The sequence below is a fragment of the Cinclus cinclus genome, chromosome 4 (genome assembly GCF_963662255.1).
Source record: "Cinclus cinclus chromosome 4, bCinCin1.1, whole genome shotgun sequence".
NCBI lineage: Eukaryota > Metazoa > Chordata > Aves > Passeriformes > Cinclidae > Cinclus > Cinclus cinclus.
The window spans coordinates 9,627,798-9,642,845 of NC_085049.1; the positions used below are offsets into that span (position 1 = coordinate 9,627,798).

Below are 15,048 nucleotides of genomic sequence, written 5' to 3' on the forward strand. Positions count from 1 at the left end.
GAAATGGATTCTTCTTAGTAATTAATAATTTCATTGATCCTGACACACTCTTGTAATTATTACATTTAATATGGGCTGGAACATCACACAAATATATTATTCATATTGTAAGCATCAATACAAAATGCAAGTATTTAAGAGTGGCTATACTCAACTATTTTCTGTTCCTAATTTTAAACACCCTGAACTTCTGATGAACCAAGAATGACCAAGAGGGGTTTTTTGGTAATTTGGTTTAAAGACATAAGTTATCATTTGATAATTTAAGTGAATAAAGTTCCAGCAAAATAGCTTAACTTGAATTATTACCATATATATTAATGTCTTTTACCTTCAAGTAGTTTCTAATAATTTGTCCCAGAATTTTATAGAGCAGATTTGAGAGAGGAAATACACTGAGAATGCAGTCAATAGTAAAAAAGTTTCATGTTTGATATTTTCAAAGAAAAAAAGGCAGACGGTGCCCTAATTCAATAAGTGAATAACTGCAACATTTCAGAGACATATTTCTGTGTTTCTGTGATTGTCCTGTTGTCAAAACAAACTTTTCCTTTAAATCCATAGCAGGTAAGCGCCCCACATAATCAAGCTGTTTGACTGCTGTAAAAAATAAAAATGAGTGACTGACTTCTTTGAGAACATAAGTTGCTGATGGTGAACCCAGTACCAGGAGATCTTTGCCCGTGACTTTGATATTTCCCCTTACCTACATAATGCACTTTTTTTTGCCTGTACTGTCAGGATACATTACTTATTAGCTGTGATGACAATGTCAAGACATTTTTATTTCTAGCTCTCTTTTCTTCTAAACATCTAACAGTAAATTGGGAAATAATAGTTTAATGATTGGTAACTAAATTGCGAGAGTGCATTTGTTGTATATACAACAGTTGTATATACCTTGAGAAAATTTGTCAACTCTGGGATTTATACAACCTTTAATTCCTTTCTAAAAATAGCTTTTTTTGTTGATAAAGTTGATGTAGCTAAAATTTGTTGGAGCTGCCTGAACATCTCTGTGTACTCTTGCTTACTCCCTTTCTTTCTTGAATTTTTTGGTTTTTCCTGGTATTCAAGAAATAATTATTGAATTTTTGGTCCTAACTTGCGCAGCGACAGTGAATGTATTTATTACAAGATGTGACCATCCATTGTGAGTTTTAAGGTCAGTTTCTAACCAGTTATTCATTTTCCTGTGGGTGATTTTTTCCATGGTAACTTGTACTGGGTTTTTTTGTTCATGTTTGCTGTTGTTGAAGAAGAGCTCACAAATTACTCTGCAGAAATACAAATTCTACTATGAATGCTGATTCTCATTTAAGTGAAATTAAAGGGATATTTTTTAAGGAAATGAGTGCTTGTCTATCTTGAAATCCATGGAAGATTCAACATTGGGCTTCAGTGGAAACAGAGTTATACCAGCACTGAACAGTTTTGAAAATCAAACCTGTAATTTCCTGTTTGTTTAAATCATAATCCACCTCTTTGGTGTTAGCACCCCTTAGCACTGTGTTGGTGAAGTCCTTAGGCATGCACAGCAGAAATCTGAATTTATTGTTGTCTTGGTAATTTGCAGCATGGATGTAAACCTACATCTGGCAGGGCTGAGAGGTCTGATCCTGCAGTGGGGAGCCCAGCACCACAGCTGCTCCCAGGGTCCCTGAGTCAGTCTTGGTGGCTTTTCAGAATGTCTCACATGAGGTATAAGGATGCTCCATGGGTGATACTGTTTTGTCTTAGAGGATGAGCAAAATGATGCAGTTGTATCAGTTTGCTTTCCCATCAAACAAATTCAGACCAGAGTGGGAAGGCTCAGCTTCTCTGAAGTTGTTGTTTACTCCAGGATCACACTTGTCTGCAGGAATACTGGGCAAACGTGATCATCAGTTGAAGGAAATGTAAAGAAGAGAAATATGTTTTACCTCTAATCCTCCTCCTCAATTTTTCTTCAGCTGCCCACACTTTCTTGCCTCAGCTGGTGTTTCTCCTGCTTACTAAATCACAAGTTGCAATAAACAAAGCTATTTTTGTGGTGTAGTGTTAGTCTGCCTACCTTACCCAGTTCCCTGAATACAAGAGCTCTATCATGTTTGTCTCCCTTTGTGCCTTTATGGCAAAGAATAAACAAGGGTTTTTTAAACACTTTAAATTTAATATAAAGTTTAAGTTTAATATAGATTACATTTCATACATAAATTTAAGCAATTTTTGTTTAACTTAGGTATAAATTAGATAAGATTAGATAAAATTCACAAAATATACATGAATTTATGGACGCTGACAACACTTCAGTATAGCTGAGAGCTTCCTATACTGTGTGTTGCCAATATGTCTGTGATTCACATCAGCTCATTAGTCTCTGACCTCTCTGGAGATAGATAATAAGGTTATTAATTAGCATTAACTTTGACGTGTGATGTTTGAGTGTTGATACCTCTCCCTGGACAATTCTCAGGAGTAACTGGACAAAGTTCACCAGGCAGATCTCTCACAGGCCAGATAGCTTTTGCTATCGATGCACAGATAGCTTTTATTAACTGCACACACTGCTGACCTGTTCTGGCTTCCCCTGAAGCAGTGGAATTCTGTGGATGTGACACGAAGTCACAACCATGTAGACATCATGGCCAAAATTCCCTTTCACTTCATGTGTGCTTTTTGGTGTGCTCTTCTAGACCCCAGTCCTGAAAAAGACAGAAGCCCTAAGACATGAGATTTGTGCAGTGATGCTGTCAGCCTCCTCTTCCTTGTAGCTCTTGTATCCATTGGTAACCAGAGAAACGTGACAAAGGGCTTGAGATATTAAGATACTAAGGTTCATAAAAATCAGTAAGCAGGCAGACCATCTATACTTGTAAGTTTGGACATTCCCAGCAACAATTCCCTGCTACAGCGTGATTTGTTTATAAATTGCCAGAAATATTCCTGGCAATGTGTAAATGTGTCAGTTCCCAGCTCCCAATCCACCTTGCATTTCCCAGTCACAGTGAAGGAGAATGGCTCCTGGCCACACTTAGGTTATTGAAACAGCCAGTGAGGGACACACAAAAATTGCTGTGCAGCAGGAAGGAGTGCTGTGGGGAGGGATGTGGGGCACAGTTCTGCAAGGAAGATGGGCTGATTTCTGTGTATGTGAGATGCAGGGGCACAGCAAATTGGGATTCACACCAGCTTGCTAGCACAGCACTCAGTTTCTTTCCAGCCCCACTGGAATACTCCGAAACTCTGCAGCTTGATGTAGTCTGGTTATTTCCATTGCACACAGTGCTGTGCCACTACTGGATCTAAATGTAATTTTACCTGATGGAGCTTTGCATCTTTCCTTGGCTCAGTGTTTCACTCAACAAGCCTTCTCCCTAATTTCACCAGGAAAAGGGATGGTGTGTTCCTGTGCTCCATGGGGGAAGGTGGCTGGGGCCTGTTTCTGTGCAAACTTAGGCAATAGCCATTTTTTACACTACTTGTGTGCAAATTTATTTTCACTCTGTTGGGATTTTTCCTCAAAGTATCTTATTATGTCTACTAAATTAACATTAAAAGTACTTTTTTATGAAATACACCTCTAAGAGAAACACTGAGTGCTGCTGGTGCTCCTGTAGAATGTCTGAGTGTAATCATTTTGTGTGTTTTCACCACAGATACCTCCAGCTGAGTTGAGGAAATAAAAGCTAAAATGCATCATTTATTACAGAATAGTTTTCTTAGCAATAACTTAGGACTGTGTTAAACAGGTATCGAGTACAGGGCCTCCCTAGCAAATTGCCAGGATCTGTAAATGGTCTTTACCACTACGAAATAGTAGGTCTTCCTTTACACTAACAAGTAATTTCTCTGATTGTGTGCAAATTTGTAAAATATTATCTTCATAATCCTTCAGCTAGGTTTCATGGTTTGTAATTTCTGCTCTAAGCTCACACTAACCTAGTTAAAGCTCAGCCTGGCAGCAGGAATAATAATAATAAGCAGGGTGGCGTGCTGGGCTGCGTCTTAGGTTGTTAAGCCTGTTGTTTTATAGATGGCTTAACTTAGTTTGCAAAAGTGGTAAAGCTGACCTAAATAGCAAAAGCATATTGTGTTTTGACCACCAGCAGGGTTTATTGCAGAAGTTCCAGCTATTGTATTAAATAGAATTGTAGGCTGTAGAATGCACCTAGAAAAATAAGTATTTTTCTTATGTAACCATTTGTCACTAAACAGGTGTTTAATAATTATGGTTGTGTCAATATACTCACTATAACTTCCATTAACAGATGACTGGACTTCTGTAAAACTATCTGGCTGAGTCTGTAGGCAGAGTCTAATAAGCTAGTAAGTACTAAAAGGCCCAATCACATCTTATGTGACACTTGATTAGCACAGCTGAGGGTGCAAATGGCTCAGTAGGAATGGGAATAGTTGTGGTGGTGTCTCTGCATGAGGACAGAGGTAAGAGAGCAGTGGTGGCTGAGGCAGGGCACTAGCACATCACTTCTGTTAAGGCAGGAGGAACCGATTCTCCGCACAGCTCCTGGAAAAATCTGGGGCTGAATGCTGAGGCAAACAGCTGAACTGTTGGAAGAAATTTTCAAGAAAGGAGATGTGTTTTTCACTGAGAATATGCTTCTTCCCATAATCAAGTTACGACTTGATAAGTCGTACCTTAAGGTACAAGCACTTTCTGAGAAGTTCAAAGTACCCTGTTCCAGAACTGGTCTTTCCATGCCCATAAGTTTAAGCCTGTTTTAGGAACTGGCAATGGTGTTAATGTGTGAACTCAAAACACCAAGCTGTACAAACACTACAGAACATAAAGTCTGTGATTGACAGACTTGGTTAGCTATTTAAAGCATTTATAGAAAACTTATGATAATAATTATGGAAATATTGAATAAACATCCAAGAAGATTACATGCTTTGCTATGTTAGTCCTCTAGCCAGGGTGGGAAAGGTCTATATTGTCTGAAGGAACCACATTCCCCTGGTAAACCACTTAGCTACACTGCCATTTAAGACGCTGTTTACTGTGGTTTTTTCAGTTGTTTGAAAGAAGTAAAAAGGATAATCTTCAAGATTAAGTACACAATTATGTTTGTACATAGTGATAATACACACAAATAATAACATGAAAGTAAACACAAAACAGCATCTATCAGAAGTGAGGTCCCTTAAGTCCCTTGCATTTATATATAATCAACTATCAATTATATGGTCATGTAGATTTTTCTCCCTCACATTCTTTGATGACACAAAATTGTACACTGAAATGCACTGTTGTTCACAACATTCTAGTTGCTGCCATGATTTGAAATCTCTGCATTCAGTTGAGGAGTGTGCCATAACACATATGGAAACCTTAATGTACAAATAGCCTTGACTTTGTGGTTTTGTAAAGAAGCCCCCTGCTTCAATAAGTGCTGCATTTCTCTTACTACTCTTTACTGCAACAAAGGGGTGAAGCAGGATATTTCATAGCACTCTTTGTGATACTGGAATGGACTCTGAGTCAGGGATTGTATAGGCAGCACCAAATAAGAGACAGTAATTTCTTTCAGTCAGAGTAGTTCTAATATTAGCCCAGTATTGCACTCATTTTTATTTTTCCATATTGCTTATAACTTATGCCTTGTTGGAAAAAAATAAATCATTAGTAACTGTTCCTTGCTGGTGTATCAGTCTAGTGGAACTATGAAGAAAAATTACTCCCTTGCTTGGTTTTCCACTTCCCTGGGTAGAGGCATTGTTGTGCCGTCAATCAACATTATGTGTAATATTCCAAAAATCACGAGCCAGTATTTGATTCCTGTCTTGGCTCTGGTCTCATTTGGATGTGGTGCCCAGATTACCTCCTTCATCATCTGTGTCTGTTATTTTCCAGTGAAATGCAAACGCTGCCATGGTATCACTGTGGCTCCTTTAACTATGACCCCAAACAGCAAAGACTCATCTGACTATGCAGAATTAGATTTAACTTGTCTGTTAGTTACGTCTTAGTTTTGTCTACTTGGTGTAAAGCAGACAGAGGTGACTAATGAGAAATTGTGGGTGTTTTCAGGAACTTTTCTGACAGAAGATAGTAATGAAAAGGATACTGTGATGGTGAGTGCTCAAAAGTGTTCAGAGCAAAGCAAGAAAACCATGAGTGAGGATGAAAGCTGGTTGCACCTAATTGTCCACTCCTGAAAAGGGGTTTTCAGTTGTTTCAGATGGATATAGGATATGTGCCTATCTCCAGGTAGGTGTTTATGTGAGCTGTGTGTCTGTAATGCCCTTGAGGGTTAATGGGTGTGCAATCTGATTCCACAGACATCCAGGCCTGACATTCAGTTTTACATCCAGGGAGAGGTACCTGCAGGAATAGAAGGTTTCTACTAGCTTCCTTAGGATATTTCAAATTATTTCAATATTTCTAGGCAGCAGAATTGAGATCTAGATCTCCACTGACCAAAATGGATCACTAGCTATATAGCTTGCCTGTAGACCTTTATATAGGCACATATTTTAAGATTTTTTATATGTGAATTGGAATCCCACCCAGACAGACTCAGCTGCCTAAACAGAAGCATCCTGTACCAAGCCATGATAATGAATTTTTCATCCCCACCACCCTTAACAGTAAGTAACTTTGTCTGTGTCAAGAATTTCCAATGAGTGGGCTGCTCAACAGTTGAAACCTGCTGAAGGGTATGAATAAAAATGGCAACTGTGTAAAGTTCATAAAATCTGGCATTTTTTTCCTTTTTCCTTGTAGATCAAATCTGTTGTGTAATATTCTCTCAAAAGACTGATATTCCTACTAAAAGCTCACTTCAATGAGAGAAATGTGTAATGCCAGAGTAGAAACTGCAATGTCGTAAAATATTAGGATGGGTTATTTTTTTGTGTGATGGAAATTTATTATATCACATACTTAAAATGTATGACAGCAGAATGAAGCTCAGTATAGCCTTTGGCTTCTCTATTAAGATTTTGTTGTGGCCTCATATAGGACTCTGGCACCTCCTGCATGAAATCTAGTAATTTTCTACTGGTATTATCTAAATATTAAAATGGTCATGGTGAGAATTACTTCCCTTCTTACAAATGTTCATTTAGCAATTCTAGAAGCAGAGAATGGATTTTACTTTCTTCCTTTTCTGCACAATATTTTCATTATTTTTGTGCATGAGACCATCAATTCGCAATTTGGAAATCAGTTATCAGTAACTGTGTTTAAAATTCTCTCTCAAATTTTGATAAAAATGAAATTTAACCTCAGGGTGATTTTTCAGTATGTATTTTACTTCATCAACAGTATAAACCTTTGTTGCATTCAAAGCATTGCTTTATCTTCCCCTTTTCTCAAAATGGCTTAATTTTGAAAACATGACTGGAGTACAGAACATATTACACACACTCCCAACACTTTGTTTCCTCTAACAGGTTTTCATCTGTATCACAGCAGCTGAATGACATGTCTTTTGCCTAGTAATAATTGATCAATAACAAACATTTCCAAATGACATCCTAGAAGAAATATGCTGAGTGAAATAGCCACAAACGAGTTTTGGGGAGTTCTTTTGGAAATGTTAGCTATAGAAAGAGTGAGCACTAAACATACATGGAACCACTGTCTACAGGTAGACATATAGTGCATAAAACATGAGTGCAGGCAAGGGCACAGGACAATTGTAAAAGGTGTTTTAGGAAGATAAATTTCAGTACTGCAGACAAGCCTGTACAACTCAATACCATGTCTTTATGGAAGCCCCTGGTGGCTCTGGAATGTCTCCTGGGGGTCTCCTGATGAGAGCCTGATCATTTCAATGCCATCTCTGAAGCAGATAATATATCCAGTGCATAAATGGGCTGGAGTCAAGTGCATTGTTTTGTTTTTGGGAAGTCCTTGACTTCTTGCAAGGGACTATTACTAAATGATTTGAAGAACTTGATCTTGCAGGGTGCTGAGCACTGCCCTTGGTCCAGCAGAGCAATCAGGAGTGTTCATGTTGTCATCAAAGGCACAGGCAACACTTTCCAAGTTCTTTATAATTCACGCCTTCATATTATTTTTTTGAATTTTGCTTTGTTTGTGTACACAGACAAGGACATATAAGGATGTTCTGACCATATTCTCATTTCTCACCTTGTTTCTTTGGAGGAATTTCAGTAGATTGATCTACAGAATATGATGCAGACACACAATAATATTCAGCAAGGAAGAAATTCTCTCTTTGTCTGTATAACGATGGTCTCCTCATGGTGAGTTCTAGCAAAAGTTTAAAAACAAAAAAGAATGAATGCCTAAACTTGAAGATAACAAAAACATTTGATCAGCTTTTGCTGCCGTCCTGCTGGGAAAACTTGATTTTGAGTATTCAGAATGACCATGACCTCAAATTTCCCGACAGAATGAACTCTGTTTTACAGCAGAGTTATTACCTAGAAGAAGACTTGAAGATGCTACACCAATTCAAATAACATATTTTTTATTTAAAAGCATATTATTGAATTATTTCACCTATTGTTTTGTGGCTCTTGTTGGTGATTAATGGCTGTTTTCATTGCATATTTCACAGGTACAATAGCACTGTAACATTGTTTTAAGGCTGATGGTTTTTTCCTTATTGTTTTGGAGTGGTTTGAATCTTCGTAGTCTAACTAGAAATGTAACAAATACATCTCTTATAACCTTCCAAATATCCCTCTTAGATCAACATAAGCTGTTTAGCTCAAGCAGTAATGTACATTCACTTGAGCCATTTTCTGCATTTTTAAAGTCTTACAGAATAAGAAGCTCTCCAGCAATCCCCGTGATTTCCCACCAAAATAAGGAAGAGTTTAAAATAATAATTTTGAAGCAGTGAATAACTGAAGAAAGTAATTATTTGTCTTTATTTTCAGTACTTTAGTAGTCTGAGGTCAAATTTTGCCCACGTTGAACACATTGCTGCAGTCAGGAACTAAAAGCATGCTCCAAAAATTCAGCCAGCTTCCATCACCATTAGTGTTTATGCAAAGAATTATAACTGATGTGAACAAATTACTTTGCAGAACCTACTTGCACATTCAAAGAGAAATGTCCTAAGCACCCTAAAAATACGAAAAAATAAACAGTAGAAACATTCCCCATCAGTATCACAGACAGTTTGACAAAGCAGTGAAGATGTCAGGGCCATAATTTGAACGATGGTTTTAGCACACAAACAGAGAGAGAATATGTATGGTGAGTTAAGCTGCATAAAGCCTTTCTTCTAAGTCCAGATGTAGGCATTAACTCGCATATTTGAGATGGCACGCTTATTTGCTAAGTGCAAAGATGGCTAGAAAAAGGCTTTCCTGACTGATGATAAAAGCTGGAGTACTCTTTAATTTTGGTTACTGCCAAGCTTATTTCAACAACCACAATAGTTATTTGGCTTCATACCAAAAAGTGGCAATATAGTACTTACATGTCTATGGATCAAAATTAGATGAAAAATTGCTGTTTCTCATCTCCAAAGCCATTTGCCACACATTTTATAGGCCTCAAGATGCCTTTTGTAATATGTGATAACAGAGCCAACTGAGGCATCTGCCTGGGAAGAGATTACTTTAATTATGGACTCAATGTCCTATTTTCTGCAAGTGTTCCCCAGAGAATTTCTTACTGCTGGATGAGAGGTGTTATGATGCACATTAAAACCTACAAGTCAAACAAAAGGGGGTTGTAAAAGTGAGACAAGGACACCCATAGAGACCCCAGTCTCATATTCAGTGGCTAAAAGAATAACCCTGAATTCTGTGATGATAACTTTTTAGTTAATCTAATACCTGTTAAAAATAAATTTCCAAAATATATATATGTAAAAAAGACTGATAGAAAAGCTTACCATTCTTTTCCATACTTTATTATGTTTTGTAAAATTCATTGATCTATAGAAGTCTTTAAAATGATGATATTTTCCTTTTAGGTTTTTCAGTACAGTAGTTACCAATGATGTAATGTGGAAAATGCAGCAAAGAGGTTTCTTGTTAGCTTCTATTTTTGTTACATGCGAAGTTTCTTGTCATTAAGAATTCGTTTGCCTTCTGCTGTAGCATCATTGATCACAATTAACTCACTTGATATTAAAGTGGATGTGCTCTATGCTCCTATAGAAATTCTGGGTAAATCACCATTCATTTAGCACAGTTTAATGGATACTTAAAATATTTGTCATTCTCTCTTCATCAATTAGAAGAAAGCCTAGAAATCTTCATTAGCAGCTGCTGCAATGATGAGCTAAAAATTTTTCTTTACACAAAATATGATGGAAGAGCTGTAAAGATGGCTTGAAGATGCTGTGACAGCATGTGAAGTATTGGGAAACTTCCTTAGAATTTGGAAAATTGCCAAAATTGAAAGGGAAAATGACATCTCTAGAAGATACTGAACTTTAAAAACAAAACAACAACAAATGAAATACACCAAAAACTATTTGAAGTATATTTAAAACAGGGGGCCATAACTTCCTCTTCCATTTTGTACAATTATTAGAAAGGTTTATTCTCATAAAACATTAGAGTGAAAGCAGTGCTCATCCTTTATCAGTAATAACAACTAATATTAGGGATTTTTCAGCTTGCTAATTTTAGAGTAACTGTATGTCTTCAGTGAAGCACAACCAAGTCTGAAAAGAATATTAAATGGTCAGTATTTCCCTGCTCTGGGGGAAGGTAGTATGGAGATTTCACAGCATAGCAAATGAAAACAATTAGCTACCCCTGCAGCATCCAGCCCAGGAGGAGATTGTCAGGTAGTGGTCAACACATGAGTCTCTTCTTCATGCTCACCATTTCAGGTGCCTGGGGAATACTTGCTCCAGACTTGGTCTCTGCTGCTGGATAGGCTAACTTTATAAACCCAGTCACAGGCATGATGTGCCTGTGGCTCAGGGATACCTGACCTGCATCTGCAGTGTTGAATTTGGGTTTGGAAGTGGTGGCACCTGTTCTGTCTGGGCTGTGGGTATGCTCAGTAAGTCTCACAATGTAAGCTTTAGGAAGTGGATGGAGAAAGCTGAAATGCTGAAGGTAGCTTTGCCTGGAGCTGTTCTGGGTTAGGAGAGGGAGCTCAGCTCTCTGCTGTGTATGACATGGTAGGACACAGAGACACACTCTGGCCCCATGGAAGGATTAAGGATTAAATATTAGATCCCTTTTCTATCTTCTAGGCTTTTCATTGTTGTTTTTTGGGGATTTTTCTGCCTCCTTCCTCTGGCTGTAAGAAGCTGTGTGGTGCCAGGGTTTAATGGAAGGTTTTAGCTCGTAGGTAAATGGGAAAAGCCCTGTTCTGTGAGGGGAGATCCTCAGGCCAAGCTTGCACCAAGCTGGGAACTGACCCAATATCAGCTGTTTCCAGGCTCAATGCTTTGCCTTTTGGTTTATTACTGACAAGATGGAGAAAAGGGTCATTAATATTTATGGCTTAGTGAAGTGACCAAGGCTGCTTTTGTCGGTCCTGGATTCAGGGCACATGGACATGTGGGAGCATGGCTGGTCAGTTATTGGTGTCCCTTCTGAGGTTTTGGGAGAGACCTTCTCCCTTCATCAGCTGTGGAAACTGCATGTGCCTGGACCCCTGTGCCTGGGAAACCTCCATGTGCATCTGGAGCTGGGCTTCCTCAGCTGCTCTCCCAGGCTCCTGTGCCCTCCATTCCACCAGATCCCCTTGAGGCACTTCAATCATGCTGAAAGTCATGTGAAATTTCAACTGTGATTTCTGCAAGGGCAGACATTTCAGCTGTGACATTTTACCTTGCCAGAAGCCATGAAATCTGTTCAGATATTTTCCTGCTTGCCAGGGAGAGCTGACCTCTTCTTCGGGTGAACTGTCCAGCTTTGGAGCTACTGTTCCTTTGCTCTTGGAGCTGGCACTGTTTTGTGGATCACCAGTGTTCTTAGCCAGAACTTTGGGTTTTAAACAGTATGGGCATTTAGGTCATCATTCGAATTATTTATGTGTAAATTTTTTGTCTTTTTTGTTTCAAAAAAACATCCCAACAGGCTGGAGCTCTGCTGTTACTTCACATGATGAAATGTAGTTTAAGAATGGCGTGTCTCCCAGTGGCTTTGAGCCCTGGGTTTCTTACTCTGTGGAGCTTTTAACTTCTTAGGGAACTTTGTTCTCAGCATGAAGAGTCTCAGAGTCAGGCAGGTAAAGGGCTGGGAAAAAAAAAAAAAAAAAGCTCTGTCTGAGCTGCTCCTTGCTCTGTCAGCTGATGTCTGTAGCTCACATCTCTGTCCTGCCTCACCTGGCTGTGACTCACTGCTGGGAGGTCTCTGCCCATCTGGACTGGAGGCAACAGCTGCACTGTGGTGGCTCCTGACTCTTCCACCAGAAGGGATCTGCATCTTGGATCGCATGGGAAGGAGGGGACATGGTGTTCCAATCCTCCTCTCTCTTTCAATGCCACATGAGGTGTCTCTTGACTGGAAAGCACTGTTATATCTGTGAGCCATTGTCTGTGCTGATGGATGAGTAATATTTCACAAATATTTCTCCTTGTTGGCATTTTTTCTAACAGAACGGTTCATCTTTTTTTTGTTTGTTTGTTTTTTCAACCCCTCCCCAGTATTGCACAGAACTTCCATGTCAAGTGTTTCCTCCGTCTTTTGATGTTCATTCTTAGCTCTCCTGTGGCAGCAACATACCCATCAATACTGAAAAATTTCATAATCCTGGCAGAGCACTATGGTCTCCATGAGTCACACTTTAGAAAAGTACAAATTATTTAATGTTAAATTTTTAAAAATTATTTAATTCCTCATGTATTAGTATACATTTTTGTGCCTTTAAAGACATAACCACTGTGATACTGAAATCACAGCTAAATCTAACTTTGCACTGCCATATGGCACAACCTGTAGACACTAAGACTCTGGGAATTCATGTATTAGGTTGCCAGACTGATGTGGTGGATAAGTAGATTGTCATAAAAGTAATTAGTTTCAGTGTATGTAGATTGCACTTGGCCTTTTTTGTTGTTAAGCTTTTAGGGATTGATCTTTTAATGCTTTGCTGTGATACAAAAATAAAGCATCTCACAGGAGGACAATCTGCAGTTAAAAAATTTTAGCATGTGCGAAATAAAATTAAAATAGATCTCACTCTTGCTAATGTTTAGGATATGTCAGGAATGTTTACTTTCATTTGTAAGGATATTTCTGTTGTTGATTTGTAACCTACCAAAGTTCTAACTAGTAACTAAGTTTTCTGGTTGTGATGATGTTCAGAGCTCTGAAATGCTTTTGCCTACAAGCCCTGTGGACTAGAAGAAGAAATAAAAAATAAATTTAAAAAATAATAAGCATGGACTTCTGAGGCTGACTGATGTCATTCAATGTGATATAGATGACTATTGCATTACTATTACAGAGGTCAGTAAAGGCAGTTTAGTGCAGTAGTTTAATTTGGTAATGGTAATTAATTTGCATCAGCAACTCAGTGCTCTTGATGCCAATCTACCTCATAGGTAGTCAAACTGGATTTCAAGGCTGGGTTTTTGTCTCACTTTTGGCAGCAGGGATTTTCTGTTGCAGAATGTGACTTGGAATGTGAATTCCCAGCTGGAGCTACCAGGGAGAGTGCCAAAGCCAGGACAGAGCAGTTAACTGACCTGAGAGCATGTCCTGGAGCTCTGAGTGCCCTGGATCTCCAAAGGCTGTAGCACATCTTGGGGCTCTCAGCTGTGTGGAGCTTTTGTGTGAATCTGGAAAGTTCGGGAGCACTGAACACCCAGTGACAGAGAGAAAGGGAGGGATACAAACCTCAGCCAAAACAGGGATATTAGCTAAGTTTATTACGTTTTCATGAGTTTAATTAGATTTTCAGACAGTAACAAAATTACAGAATAAGTGAAGCTCAGTGTTCGCAAGTGCTGGAAGCTTTGCAGTGCTCTGTTCAGCAGTGCTTTAATAATATCTTTAAATTTTCAAGTTATGTTTGAAAAATTAATAAATAGAATTTTAATAAACCCTTTTTTTCCCTTTAAATTGGCAAAATCAAGTCATTGCGTCTTATTCAGTCTGTGAAAGTGTGAGCACAGAATACATTTCATGGTTGATTTATGAGCTCCTTGAAAATATGGTTTATAATGAAATGCCGACAGGCCCTTAAAAAAATTAGCATAACAAATAGCAATGTAATAATACCTTTCATGTCTGGGCATTCCTGCAGATTCACTGACAGTGAGCACTTGGCCAAAGACCAGAGCACTTCCAGCCAGGGCTGGGCAGCACACCCAGACAGTGCACCCCCAGAAAGCTGACTGCCTGCTGCATGGATGTGGAGTCATGGATTCAGAGAGTCTGCATGGGCAAAGTTAAATCAGCAGTAATTCTAGCAAAATAATATCAAATTAAGAATAGCTGTCTTCAGCTACAGAGTTATTGCTGTTAGTACTAGTTATTACTAGGTGCTTAATTATTACTAAGGCAAAACATGAGAAGTGTAACCTTTACTGCTGGCAGTACTTAATTTCAGGGTTTTGTGAGAATTAGGGAGTATAGCTGAGATGGTAGCTAGAAAACCAGCAGTGGCTTGGGCTATCATTGTCCATATAGAAAGTCTGTTTTTATACTTTAAAATTTATTTTAGTGAATTTTACAGTTGAACCTGGTCTCTACAGACTGGTATCCTGATGCTTTGCCCATGCCTAATGTTTGCAATATACATTTCTTCTGATGTGTCTCTTTGGAACTTTGTTTTTTTTTTTTTTAGTAGAATAACCTGGACCAAAGCTGGACAGATAGGTCAGAGTCAGTGTATTTTTTATGTAGAAAAGTCTGGGCTGTGGGCATCTCAGATTTAATGTCCATAACACTAGCGGTTTGCCACTAGGAGTTTTGAGGGCATTATCCTGACCTCAATCTGCTCACACAATCACTGAAACAAATTAAATAGCAAAAGTACTGTGCAGCTGTTAGTATGCAAAGGGGTGTTGGAGGCTGTTGAAACACAAAGGAAGAGAAAGACAGTGAGTAGCATAATCTTTGGTCTCCCAGCAACTGATGCAGAGTTATAGATAGACGAAGCTAAATTTTAGCATTGAGGTTCATATATGCAGAGTA

The 15,048-nt window shown here is 38.6% G+C and overlaps 1 protein-coding gene across 1 annotated transcript in view; it reads left to right on the forward strand.

Moving 5' to 3' along the window:
* Positions 1-15,048, forward strand: part of RELN (reelin) — a 274,215-nt gene that overhangs the window by 79,804 nt on the left and 179,363 nt on the right. The gene's annotated exons all lie outside the window — the stretch shown is intronic.